This window comes from Lucilia cuprina, chromosome 4, assembly GCF_022045245.1.
Source record: "Lucilia cuprina isolate Lc7/37 chromosome 4, ASM2204524v1, whole genome shotgun sequence".
Classification (NCBI taxonomy): Eukaryota; Metazoa; Arthropoda; class Insecta; order Diptera; family Calliphoridae; genus Lucilia; species Lucilia cuprina.
The window spans coordinates 59927393-59941499 of NC_060952.1; the positions used below are offsets into that span (position 1 = coordinate 59927393).

Genomic DNA, 14107 nt, shown 5'->3' on the forward strand with positions numbered 1-14107 from the left:
AAAAAAAAAAAAAAAAAATAGGAGTACCATGTATTATCTAACCTAAGTTAGATTATATTCCTTTACTCGTAGTAAATATTAAAAAACTATTATATTTAGATGATTTTGAATTCAGATCACAATTATTTCCTTTAAAATCCTGAAAGAAAATGTCAGAATTGACGAAAATAAAATCTGTTCAAATATCTTGAAAATTATAAAAATATCGCGAACAAAATATGTAAATTCTCATGGTAATATTATTAAAAGTCTTTTTGAATACTTTAGCAAGTTAAATAAACATTTCATTCAAAAATTATAAGTGCTTCCCATAAGCGCTTATGGTTTTTTTGTAATTAATTCCATTAGGGCGCCCAAATTAGTGAAACTAACCCAAATTGTAGTTATTACACATCGTGATCAATACTCAGTTAGTTTAGATTAATTTTTAAACAAATCTTTTTTTAAAAAAATTTAATTTCAGACCATAAATCATATAGTGAAACCCATAAAGTATGCCAAGTAACACATTTAGAGGTGGTTTTAAAAATGGATGAATTTTTAATACATGAACACGACAACAAATTATATTTTTAAATCTAAATGAATTCAGAAAATATATTAAAAGTCCATTAATCGAAAAATATTAAGCTCTAACCAACTTTCAAGGAAGTTGTATAATAGTAATTCATGATGGGTCTTGACAAAAAGGGTATGGTCTAATAAATTGTAAAATGGTATCGTACACCAAATGTTGTAGGTGCACATATTAGCCCAAGATATGCCCTCATATACCCAATAAACAAATTTGATAAAATGGCGGTGTTGTCGTATAAAAACATTATTGATTCTAAATTGGTGGAAGCTCGTTCCATAACAGTAGGCCATTACATGGTTGTTGACTTACTGATTCTAAAGCAAAACGTTAAAAGACCCCATAACATCTTTTAAGGTATTTTGAATAAATTACTGCATATTAGTTGATAATCGGCCAGGACATGTGTCATCAAGCCCCTCAAAACTGTTGTCGGAAAGACATTAGGTTCCGGAGGCTCATATACCCAAATCCTAAATAATATCTTTACAAAAATAATATTTTAGATGACAGTGCTTTCGTTTTTGTTGTTATTTTAAAATAGTTGCACTTAAATCAAGTACTCCTATTATTTTGAACAATATTTTTTGTATAACTATTTAAAAATATATTTATATAAATTTCATAAATATTTAAAATAACTCTTATAAAAATTAGAGCACAAGTTTAATAAATAAATTATAAAAATATTTAATTAAATATCTAAATCTTTCAAAAAATTTATATAAAAATTTATATTCAAAATTTTGAGTGTTACAAACACCTCTACACTCGCTCCCCCTCGGTATATAAATATTTAGCAACATTTACAATGCTAGCAACATTTTGGTTTTTTTCTGTCCCTTTCTTGTTCATAATTATCCATATTTAGTACCAAAGAATAAATAAGAAATGAAACTGTTGTCAAAAGTACCTAAGTCTACTGTCATCCGGTACCTAACTCTAAGAATATATTAGTAGAATTCTCAAGTCAATATAGTTGCAAAAATAGTATTGAAAAATTTTGAATAAAATTATTACATTTCAATTTATACTTTGAAAGGTTTCTTAAGATATTTTGCACATATTTTATCTATAAACATTTTATAAACACGTCTATTTGTTTTTTAATCTATAATATTGAAAAAATAAATTATTTATTTAAATCATCTTTTTCGTTTACCATACGAAAATTTACAACATTGTTTTTTAGTTTTAATTTCAAACAACAAAAATTCAATGTCAAAAAACAAAAAATATTTTTTTTCGTTTGTAAAAAATATATTATTTTCGAGCTATTAAATGTGTTTAAATTGTGCAAAAAAATTATAATATATAATGTTAAGTGATAAAAAAATTTCAAAGTGCTATTATCCTCAAATTTTCGCAAAAAAGTCTTGAAGTTTTGAGAGAGAATAAAATTTTTACATAAGTGTTGGATTTACACAGCACTCGTCTGTGAGAAGATCGTAATGTTATTGTTGTTGTTTATTCTTTCTTTAGTACAATAATGTAACTCAAGTTTTGTGAAAAACTTTAGTTTAATTTTGTTAGATTATGTTTATTCACTGTAACAACAAACTTATTATTATAAAATTTTCAGAATAGGTAAAAATATCGCTCGCTATTTTATTAATATCGCTCGTTTTAAAATTAAAATCGCGAGTTTTATTTTTAACACGCGAGCACAATTTTAATTCGAGTTTTTTGTATTATCTTCGTAAGCGATATTTACACGGTTTTGTTTTTTCAACTCGCTTGCGAGCGTGTGGAAAACGAGCAAGTGAGTGTTTGCAAGAAAAAGGTTTTATGATGGCAATTAAAAAAGTCAATTAAATGCATATAGGAAATGTTTGATAGATTCCCATCGACAATATATTTTGTCATTACACGCATGGAACAAAGAATTCCATAGAGTATTTACCATTATCAAGTCGTCCAAAACTGCTGTCAATAAAGGACGACAGAAAAATATTGAGGAAATACCGGAGGAACCTTCATCTATCAGCTCCAAAAATTACCAACGAACTCAGGACAGTCCTGTGAATAAAAATTGTGGGCAAAGTACTAGGGAGCATTAATTTGTGTGCTCAAGTACCAAAATGGTAACCGCTCATTTCGAAGTTAATCGATGTTAAGTGCCTTGACTTCGCAAATAGACTCATAAGTAAGAATATTGGATTCTAGAAGGAGGTTATCTTCGACGATTAGAACAAATATAATATTTTTGGCTCAGATGGTCGTCAAATAATATGGCGAAAGCTTGGAGATGCCTTGGAATTATCAAACTTAAAACCAACTGTAAAGGGCCCAACTTGCTCTGGCATATTTTAGACTGCTAAAATTTATTAATGATCATAGACTAGAAGGTCCACTTGTCAATTTTAGAGCAGAATTTGCTTGCTAGTACCACTAAAATGGGGCTACAACCCATTCAATTTATTTTTAAATAGAAAAACGATCCAAAATACACGACCTGGTTCGTGAAAATGTTGATCATTTACAACACTAAGTATCTTCATTCACCAAATTTTCAATGGAGTTAATGTCAGGATTTAAACTACATTGAAAATTTGTTGCCATATTTACAAGAACAACTTTTAAAACACTCAGAACCACCATACGTTTGCTTTGCATGAAGAATGTTACATAATAACGCCAGAACTATTCCATAAATTGCTCGAAATGTTGCCATGACGCTTCCAAGTTGATTTTAAAAACAAAAGCTACTATATAATATATCAATTTCATTTCAATTATTTATTTTTACTTCATAATGCTAATCTAAATATGAGATATACTAAAAATACAGTTGTGAAACTATTTTTTGCACTTAAAAAAAAGCTTAATTACTTTAAGTAAATTATTTTTTTTTAATTTTTTAAAATCTGTTATAAAATTATGTCTGTTTTCATAATACATTAAATTCGAATACTTATGTATATACTTTTGTGGGTCTATGATCAATATTTCGATGTGTTAAAAATTGAATGACAAAATAAAGATTTAATTTTTTACAAACGAAAAAAAATATTGTTAATTTTTTTGACATTTAATTTTTGTTTTGAAATTAAAACGAAAAAAGAACAATGTTGTAAATTTTCGTATGGTACAAGAAAAAAATATTTCAACTAACTTAATTATTATTTCAATATTGCAGATTAAAAAGCAAAGATACGTTCATATATAATGTTTATAGATAAATTATGTTGCAAAATATTTAAAGAAATCTTCTAAAATATAAATTCAAATGAAATATTTTTTTTTAAATTTTTAAATCCGATTTTTTGCAACTATGTTGGTTTGAGAATTCTACTAATACATTCTTAGAGTTAGGTACCGACTGACAGTAGACTTAGGTACTTTTTGACAGCGTTTCACTTCTTATTTATTCTTTGGTAGGTATAATTAAGAAGAATGTGGACAAAATCAAATAGTGATTATTATTATATTGTCCCAGAAATGAAAATGGTTAAGATCGGTCATTATTTCACCTAGGCCCCGTACAACGGAACTCCCGAATAGGGGTTGTAAACCTTGTAATCAAACTACAGGTCGTAATTTTGGAGATAATTCATTGAAATTTGGCACATGATCTTCTATGTTATCGTAGACTATTGAAAATTATTAACATCGGTCCATTGTTTCACCTCGCCCCCATACAAATGAACCCTCGAATAGTGCTTGTAAACCTTGTTATCAAACTACAGGTAGGAATTTTGTAGATAATTCAATGAAATACCACAAATGATCTCCTATGGCATCGTAAACAAAGTCTATTGAAAATGGTTAACATCGGTCCATTATTTAACCTAGCCTCCATACAACTGAACCCGTCGAATATGGCTTTTAAGTTCATAATTATGTTTAATATAATCTTATCTCGACTATAATTTCTTACTTGTTTTACTCTTTGGGATTTAAATCTTTTCAGAAGTCAAGAACTTAACATACAAAACAAAAATATTCGTCCTATACCCACCTTAAAGTAATCGGCTTAGAATTGTTTTCTGTGTTTTGAAATAATAACCAAAAGCAGTTAGAGTACTATATTCGGCTGAGCCGAATCTTAAATACCCTCCACCAGCTAATTTTATATTAATGCTTTTCTAATTGTTTAATCGACATTGTGACGGAAGTTAATAACAAAACCCCATTTTCCGGGAATATGAATTTTTATATGGGAGGTATATTAATTTGTGGACAGATTCTGGCAATTTTCAGCAGAGTCGAATAGAAACGAATGTATGGTGATTTTCATGGTATTATCTTGCATAGTTTTCGAGAAATATACATCAGAATATGTAAGAAATAATCTTTTTTCGATGTTGTTTTTAATTTTGATTCATAACTTTTCCCGGTGTGAACCGATTTTACTCAATTTCAATACCAAACTGCTTAGGATAATAGTGAATATTTTCGGTGAATTTAGCTGATTTTTCTTGCTTAGTTTAAACGTGAGCGTAGGCAGACAGACTAAATCGACTGAGAATTTGATAAGGACCCAGAATATATATACTTTGTTGGGTGTCAGATAAATATTACTTGGTGTTACACACGGAATGACAAACTTATATATACCCTCCATCACCACTGATGGTGGTGAAAATCACTTAAACGCACATAATTCATTTATAAATTAAGATATACATATGAAATTTTTTACAAATATTGCTCTCGCATACAGAAATTTTACTATGAAATAATTCTCAGTCGATTTAGTCTGTCTGCCTACGCTCACGTTTAAACTAAGCAAGAAAAATCAGCTAAATTCACCGAAAATATTCACTATTATCCTAAGCAGTTTGGTATTGAAATTGAGTAAAATCGGTTCACACCGGGAAAAGTTATGAATCAAAATTAAAAACAACATCGAAAAAATATTATTTCTTACATATTCTGATATATTTTTCTCGAAAACTATGCAAGATAATACCATGAAAATCACCATACATTTGTTTCTATTCGATTCTGCGGAAAATTGCCAGAATCTGTCCACAAATTCATATACCTCCCACATAAAAGTTTATATTCCCGGAAAATGGGGTTTTGTTATTAACTTCCATCACAATGTCGATTAAACAATTAGAAAAGCATTAATATAAAATTAGCTGGTGGAGGGTATTTAAGATTCGGCTCAGCCGAATATAGTACTTTAACTGCTTTTGGTTATTATTTTAAAACACAGAAAACAATTCTAAGCCGATTACTTTAAGGTGGGTATAGGACGAATATTTTTGTTTTGAATGTTACAAACATCAGGACAAACCCAATATACCCTTCCCACTAAAGTGGTCATTTTACCAAAAATTAAATGAAAATGCCCAAACTAAGGCATTTACTTTTTACATGTTTTAGCACTTTGTATCTTTTAAAATTAAAAAGAAAATACCACTTTTTAATTAAAAGTACACATTTAATATTTATTTTAAACTCAAATGCAACTCATACTGATTAGTTTTGAATCAAACTATATAATATTTGACCTTTTATATAAATTTGTACATAGCTAAGTTCTTGTCTTCAGAAAAGATTTAAATCCCAAAAAGTAAAACAAGTAAGAAATTATAGTCGAGATACGATTATATTAAACATAATTATGAACTTAAAAGCCATATTCGGCGGGTTCAGTTGTATAGAGACTAGGTAAAATAATGGACCGATGTTAACCATTTTCAATAGACTTTGTTTACAAAATTCCTACCTATAGTTTGATTACAAGGTTTACAAGCACTATTCGAGGGTTCATTTGTATGGGGGTGAGGTGAAACAATGGACCGATATTAATAATTTTCAATAGTCTACGGTAACATAGAAGATCATGTGCCAAATTTCAATGAATTATCTCCAAAATTGCGACCTGTAGTTTGATTACAAGGTTTACAGGCCCTATTCGGAAGTTCAGTTGTATGGGGTCTAGGTGAAAAAATGACCGATCTTAACCATTTTCATTCCTGGGACAATATAATAATAGTAATCACTATTTGATTTTGTCCACATTCTTCTTAATTATACCTACCATCAAAAAAGATGGGATTGATTTTGTCATTCCATTTTTAACACATCGAAATATTGATCATAGACCCACAAAAGTATATACAGTGTCTCTCATAAGTATTCGAATTTAATGTATTATGAAAACAGACATAATTTTACTTTTGTGGGGAAAAATAAATAAATTTATAATGTTGTCCAGGCAGTCCTTAATTATACGCATCACCTTCGTGAGAAGGGTATATATAAGTTTGACATTCCGTTTGTAATTTCTATAATATAATTTTCCGACCCTATAAAGTATATATATTCTGGATCCTTATAGATAGCGGAGTCGATTAAGCCATGTCCGTCTGTCTGACTGTCCGTCTGTCTGTCTGTCTGTCTGTCTGTCTGTCTTTTAAAATCAGTTTTTAGAGGACCCCAGATATCGGCGAGATCCGAATCTTCTATAATTCTATTAGACATGCTTTCGAGAAGAGCTCTATTTAAAATCAGCAAAATCGGTCGGTAAATAACGGAGATATGAGCAAAAAACCGAGACAACCTCTGAAAATTTCATCAAAAAATGCCAACAACAACACTGTATATAGAAAAATATGTACACGTGTGTATGTAGATGTATTTGGTTTTAATCAGGTGTGTATTTTTTTGTATGTTTGGAATCCAAACATACCAAAAAATACACAGCAAAATGATTTTTTTACTCTTGCTTGTATACTGTCAAGAACAACAACAACGTATTGCTAGTGTTAAGCGCATATAAGTGTATAGAAAACACACTGTCTATAGCTAAGCGCATTTACAAAAACAAAAGAGTACCAAGCGCATAGGTCTTGGGCACCCTTGGTTTGGATGCTGTTGGCGTCATTGCGTTGTTATCTTTATTTTTGTTTTTCATTGTTTTTCGTTATGTATGTTTAGATGTCTGTTGGTTTAGATGCCTTGTGTATTTTGTGTTTTATTTCGTTTAGCGTTGTTGTTGTTCTTTTTGTTTAGCTTTTGATGTAATAATAATGTAGTCGGGAAAAAATTAAAAATTTATAAAAGATGTTTAAAATACACTATGCTGAAGGGTATATAAGATTCGGCACAGCCGAATATAACATTTTAAAAAATTAAAAAAAAATTACTTAGGGTAATTAAGCTTTTTTTAAGTGCAAAAAATAGTTTCACAAAAGTATTCGAATTTTTAGTATACCTCATATTTAGATTAGCATTATGAAGTAAAAATGAATAATTAAAATGAAATTGATATATTTACTTAGTAGCTTTTGTTTTTAAAATCAACTTGGAAGCGTCATGGCAACATTTCGACCAATTTATGGAATAGTTCTGGCGTTATTATGTAACATTCTTCATGCAAAGCAAACGTATGGTGGTTTTGAGTGATTTAAAAGTTGTTCTTGTAAATATGGCAACAAATTTTCAATGTAGTTTAAATCCTGACATTAACTCCATTGAAAATTTGGTGAATGAAGATACTTAGTGCTGTAATGATCAACATTTTCACGATCGTTTTTCTATTTAAAAATAAATTGAATGGGTTGTAGCCCCATTTTAGTGGTACTAGCAAGCAAATTCTGCTCTAAAATTGACAAGTGGACCATCTAGTCTATGATCATTAATAAATTTTAGCAGTCCAACACCATGGACGGACATAGAATCCCAAAATATGCCAGAGCAATTTGGATCCTTTACAGTTGGTTTTAAGTTTGATAATTCCAAGGCATCTCCAAGCTTTCGCCATAATATTTGACGACCATCTGAGCTAAAAATATTATATTTGTTCTAATCGTCGAAGATAACCTCCTTCTAGAATCCAATATTCTTACTTATGAGTTTATTTGCGAAGTCAAGGCACTTAACATCGATTAACTTCGAAATGAGCGGTTACCACTTTGGTACATGACCACGCAAATTAATGCTCCCTAGTACTTTGCCCACAATTTTTATTCATAGGACTGTTCTGAGTTCGTTGGTAATTTTTGGAGCTGATTGGTATTTCCTCAATATTTTTCTGTCGTCCTCTATTGACAGCAGTTTTGGACTACTTGATATGGAATTCTTTGTTCCATGCGTGTAATGACAAAATATATTGTCGATGGGAATCTATCAAACATTTCCTATATGCATTTAATTGACTTTTTTAATTGCTATCATAAAACCTTGCTCATTTTCCACACGCTCGCAAGCGAGTTGAAAAAACAAAAACGTGTAAATATCGCTTACGAAGATAATACAAAAAACTCGAATTAAAATTGTGCTCGCGTGTTAAAAATAAAACTCGCGATTTTAATTTTAAAACGAGCGATATTAATAAAATAGCGAGCGATATTTTTACCTATTCTGAAAATTTTATAATGATAAGTTTATTGTTACAATTAATATACATAATCTAACAAAATTAAACTTAAGTTTTTCACAAAACTTGAGTTACATTATTGTACTAAACAAAGAATAAACAAGAAGTGAAACGCTCTCATTTTTTTAAAACAATAACACTACGATCTTCTCACAGACGAGTGCTGTGTAAATCCAACACATATGTAAAAATTTTATTCTCTCTCAAAACTTCAAAACTTTTTTGCGAAAATTTGAGGATAATAGCACTTTGTAATTTTTTTATCACTTAACATTATATTTTATAATTTTTTTTTTTTGCACAATTTAAACACATTTAATAGCCCGAAAATAATATATTTTTTACAAACGAAAAAAAATATTTTTTGTGTTTTGACATTTAATTTTTTTTTGTTTGAAATTAAAACTTAAAAACATTGTTGTAAATTTTCGTATGGTAAACGAAAAAGATGTTTCAAATAAATAATTTATTTTTTCAATATTATAGATTAAAAAACAAATAGACGTGTTTATAAAATGTTTATAAATAAAATATGTGCAAAATATCTTAAGAAACCTTTCAAAGTATATATTGAAATGTAGTAATTTTTTCAATATTTTTCAATACTATTTTTTGCAACTATGTTGACTTAAGAATTCTACTAATATATTCTTATAGTTAGAAAAATATGTACACGTGTGTGTGTAGATGTATTTGGTTTTAATCAGCTGTGTATTTTTTGTATGTTTGGAATCCAAACATACAAAAAAATACACAGCAAAAAATATAATTTGCATTTTTTTTAAATAAAACAATTTTCCCTTCTGCTTTGGAAATATATTTTTTAATGAATAGAAAAAAGTATTTAAAACGTTTTCAATTATATGAGAGTAGATTATGAGTTATTGTACAATAATTTTTATGCGAATAATGTAAGTTTAAAATTTAAAACTAACACAAATTTTTTCCAAGTGCTTTTTAAAACAATTTTTTTTACGATAAACAAAAACAAAATCTACGTCTCGTCAATGTTTACCAGCAATGAATACGAAAGTGTTGTTGTTTTACTCTTGCTTGTATACTGTTAAGAACAACAACAACAGGGTATTGCTAGTGTTAAGCGCATATAAGTGTATAGAAAACACACTGTTTATAGCTAAGCGCATTTACAAAAACAAAAGAGTACCAAGCGCATAGGTCTTGGGCACCCTTGGTTTGGATGCTGTTTCTTTGTTTTTCGTTATGTGTGTTTAGATGTCTGTTGGTTTAGATGCCTTGTGTATTTTGTGTTTTATTTCGTTTAGCGTTGTTGTTCTTTTTGTTTAGCTTTTGATGTAATAATAATGTAGTCGGGAAAAAATTTAAAATTTATAAAAGATGTTTAAAATACACTATGGTGAAGCATATATAAGATTCGGCACAGCCGAATATAGCACTCTTACTTGTTTTTATACATCATTTTAAAAAATTAAAAAAAAAAATAATTTACTTAAAGTAATTAAGCTTTTTTTTAAGTGCAAAAAATAGTTTCACAAAAGTATTCGAATTTTTAGTATACCTCATATTTAGATTAGCATTATGAAGTAAAAATAAATAATTAAAATGAAATTGATATATTTAGTAGCTTTTGTTTTAAAATCAACTTGGAAGAGTCATGGCAACATTTCGACCAATTTATGGAATAGTTCTGGCGTTATTATGTAACATTCTTCATGCAAAGCAAACGTATGATGGTTCTGAGTGTTTTAAAAGTTGTTCTTGTAAATATGGCAACAAATTTTCAATGTAGTTTAAATCCTGACATTAACTCCATTAAAAATTTGGTGAATGAAGATACTTAGTGTTGTAAATGAACCAGGTCGTGTATTTTGGATCGTTTTTCTATTTAAAAATAAATTGAATGGATTGTAGCCCCATTTTAGTGGTACTAGCAAGCAAATTCTGCTCTAAAATTGACAAGTGGACCATCTAGTCTATGATCATTAATAAATTTTAGCAGTCTAACACCATGGACGGACATAGAATCCCAAAATATGCCAGAGCAATTTGGATCCTTTACAGTTTGTTTTAAGTTTGATAATTCCAAGGCATCTCCAAGCTTTCGCCATATTATTTGACGACCATCTGAGCCAAAAATATTATATTTGTTCTAATCGTCGAAGATAACCTCCTTCTAGAATCCAATATTCTTACTTATGAGTCTATTTGCGAAGTCAAGGCACTTAACATCGATTAACTTCGAAATGAGCGGTTACCACTTTGGTACTTGACCACGCAAATTAATGCTCCCTAGTACTTTGCCCACAATTTTTATTCATAGGACTGTTCTGAGTTCGTTGGTAATTTTTGGAGCTGATTGGTATTTCCTCAATATTTTTCTGTCGTCCTCTATTGACAGCAGTTTTGGACTACTTGATATGGAATTCTTTGTTCCATGCGTGTAATGACAAAATATATTGTCGATGGGAATCTATCAAACATTTCCTATATGCATTTAATTGACTTTTTTAATTGCTATCATAAAACCTTGCTCATTTTCCACACGCTCGCAAGCGAGTTGAAAAAACAAAAACGTGTAAATATCGCTTACGAAGATAATACAAAAAACTCGAATTAAAATGGTGCTCGCGTGTTAAAAATAAAACTCGCGATTTTAATTTTAAAACGAGCGATATTAATAAAATAGCGAGCGATATTTTTACCTATTCTGAAAATTTTATAATGATAAGTTTATTGTTACAATTAATACACATAATCTAACAAAATTAAACTTAAGTTTTTCACAAAACTTGAGTTACATTATTGTACTAAACAAAGAATAAACAAGAAGTGAAACGCTCTCATTTTTTTTTAAAACAATAACACTATGATCTTCTCACAGACGAGTGCTGTGTAAATCCAACACATATGTAAAAATTTTATTCTCTCTCAAAACTTCAAAACTGTTTTTGCGAAAATTTGAGGATAATAGCACTTTGAAATTTTTTTATCACTTAACATAATATTTTATAATTTTTTTTGCACAATTTAAACACATTTAATAGCCCGAAAATAATATATTTTTTACAAACGAAAAAAAAATATTTTTTGTTTTTTGACATTGAATTTTTGTTGTTTGATATTAAAACTAAAAAACAATGTTGTACTAAATATAAATAATTATGAACAAGAAACGGACAGAAAGAAAACCAGAAAAAACCGAGGGAGAGGGAGTGTAGAGGTGTTTGTAACACTCAAAATTTTGAATATAATTTTTTTTGTGAAAGATTTAGATTTTTAATTAAAAATTTTTATAATTTATTAAACTTGTGCTCTAATTTTTATAATATATTTTTTTAAATTGTTATACAAAATCTATTGTTCAAAATAATAGGAGTATTTGATTTAAGTGCAACTATTTTAAAATACAAACAAAAACGAAAGCACTGTCATCTAAAATATTATTAATTAATGTGTGGCAGTACAAAATCAGTCATTTTTGTAAATATTTTATTTAGGATTTGGGTATATGAGCCTCCATTTTATCAAATTTGTTTATTGGGTATATGAGGGCATATCTTGGGCTAATAAGTATGTGCACCTACAACATTTGGTGTACGATACCATTTTACAATTTATTAGACCATACCCTTTTTGTCAAGACCCATCATGAATTATTACTATTATACAACTTCCTTGAAAGTTGGTTAGAGCTTAATATTTGTCGATTAATGGACTTTTAATATATTTTCTGAATTCATTTAGATTTAAAAATGTAATTTGTTGTCGTGTTCATGTATTAAAAATTCATCCATTTATAAAACCACCTCTAAATGTGTTACTTGGCAAACTTTATGGGTTTCACTATATGATTTATGGTCTGAAATTAAATTTTTTTAAAAAAGATTTGTTTAAAAATTAATCTAAACTAACTAACTTTCACTATCGGTCCATCCTTGGTCCATACAAAGATTTTGTTTGTAATGTTCAAAAAATCTTGGAATTTTTCTATTTAAGACATGAGAAAACATATTTCTACAAATATATGAACAATTAGAAAAGTATTAATATAAAAGTAGCTGGGTATATATGATATATCAATTAAAGATCAAACAAGTTAAAGTGCTATTATATAAATATATATAAATGAATGTGTGTTTATTTGTATGTTTGAACGCTATAGACTACTAAACGGCTGAACCGATTTGCTTGAAATTTTCACAGCGTATTCCTGTATGTCTGGAATAGGTAATAGGCTACTTTTTTGAATTTTCAAGGGGGCGAGGAGTTACGCCCACATTAAAAAAATATAAAATTCGTATATTTGAAATAATATAAAAGTTAGAGTTAGGGTTCTATAGTTGAAACAAAAAGTCGACTTTTTGCATTTTATGAAAAGTCGACTTTTCGACTTTTTGCATTTAGTTAAAAGTCGACTTTTCGATTTTTTGCATTTAGTTAAAAGTCGATTTTTCGACCTTTTTCATTTAAATCAAAGTCAATTTTTCGACTTTAAATTTTATAAATAGTCGACTTTTCGACCTTTCGACTTTTTACGACTTTTTTCGACTTTTTTCTACCAGAGTTAAAAATTTATAAAGTTGCCAGAAGCGTAAATTTATAATGGCAACATTATATATTTACGCTTCTGGCAACTTTTATTATTATTATTTATTATTATTAATAAAAAATTTTATTTATATTTTTTCTATTTGTCGCAATTTATTGAGTTTTTTCGACTTCTTTCTATTTTCGCCTTTTTCCGACTATTTCGATTTTTTCCGACTTTTTTCGACTTTTTCCGACTTTTTTCGACTTTTCCGACTTTTTTCGACTTTTCCGACTTTTTTCGACTTTTTTCGACTCTTTCCGACTTTTTTCGGCTTTTCGACTGTTATTTACAAAGTCGACTTTTCGACTCTTTTCATAGACGATAGTCGAGTTATCGACTTTTTTGGAACAAAATAGTCGACTTCGACTTTTCGACTTTTTCGACAAAATGTCGAATATTTGAAAGTCGATTTATAGAAGTGGGCGGACTTGCGTTGGGAGGCGTGGCACCTCCCATATAAATTAAATACAAAAATTCGTTTATCTTAGAAACTATTACAGTTAGAATCTTCAAATTTTGCACGAATAACTCTAACATCAATTTTAACATTTTGGGTAATAAATTGGCGGACTACCCATGAGGGGAGCGGCCCTCCTATATGAATTAAATACAAAAATTCTTTTAT

The 14107-nt window shown here is 28.8% G+C and overlaps 1 protein-coding gene across 2 annotated transcripts in view; it reads left to right on the forward strand.

Annotated features, from left to right (window-relative positions):
- Positions 1–14107, forward strand: part of LOC111686208 (spermidine synthase) — a 35916-nt gene that overhangs the window by 14079 nt on the left and 7730 nt on the right. Inside the window, exon 2 of one of the 2 annotated variants that reach the window (XM_046949808.1) lies at positions 9020–9025. The exons of the other annotated variant lie outside the window; for it this stretch is intronic. The gene's annotated coding sequence lies outside the window, so the exon portion shown is untranslated. The remainder of the gene's footprint in view (positions 1–9019; positions 9026–14107) is intronic. 2 annotated transcript variants of the gene reach the window in all.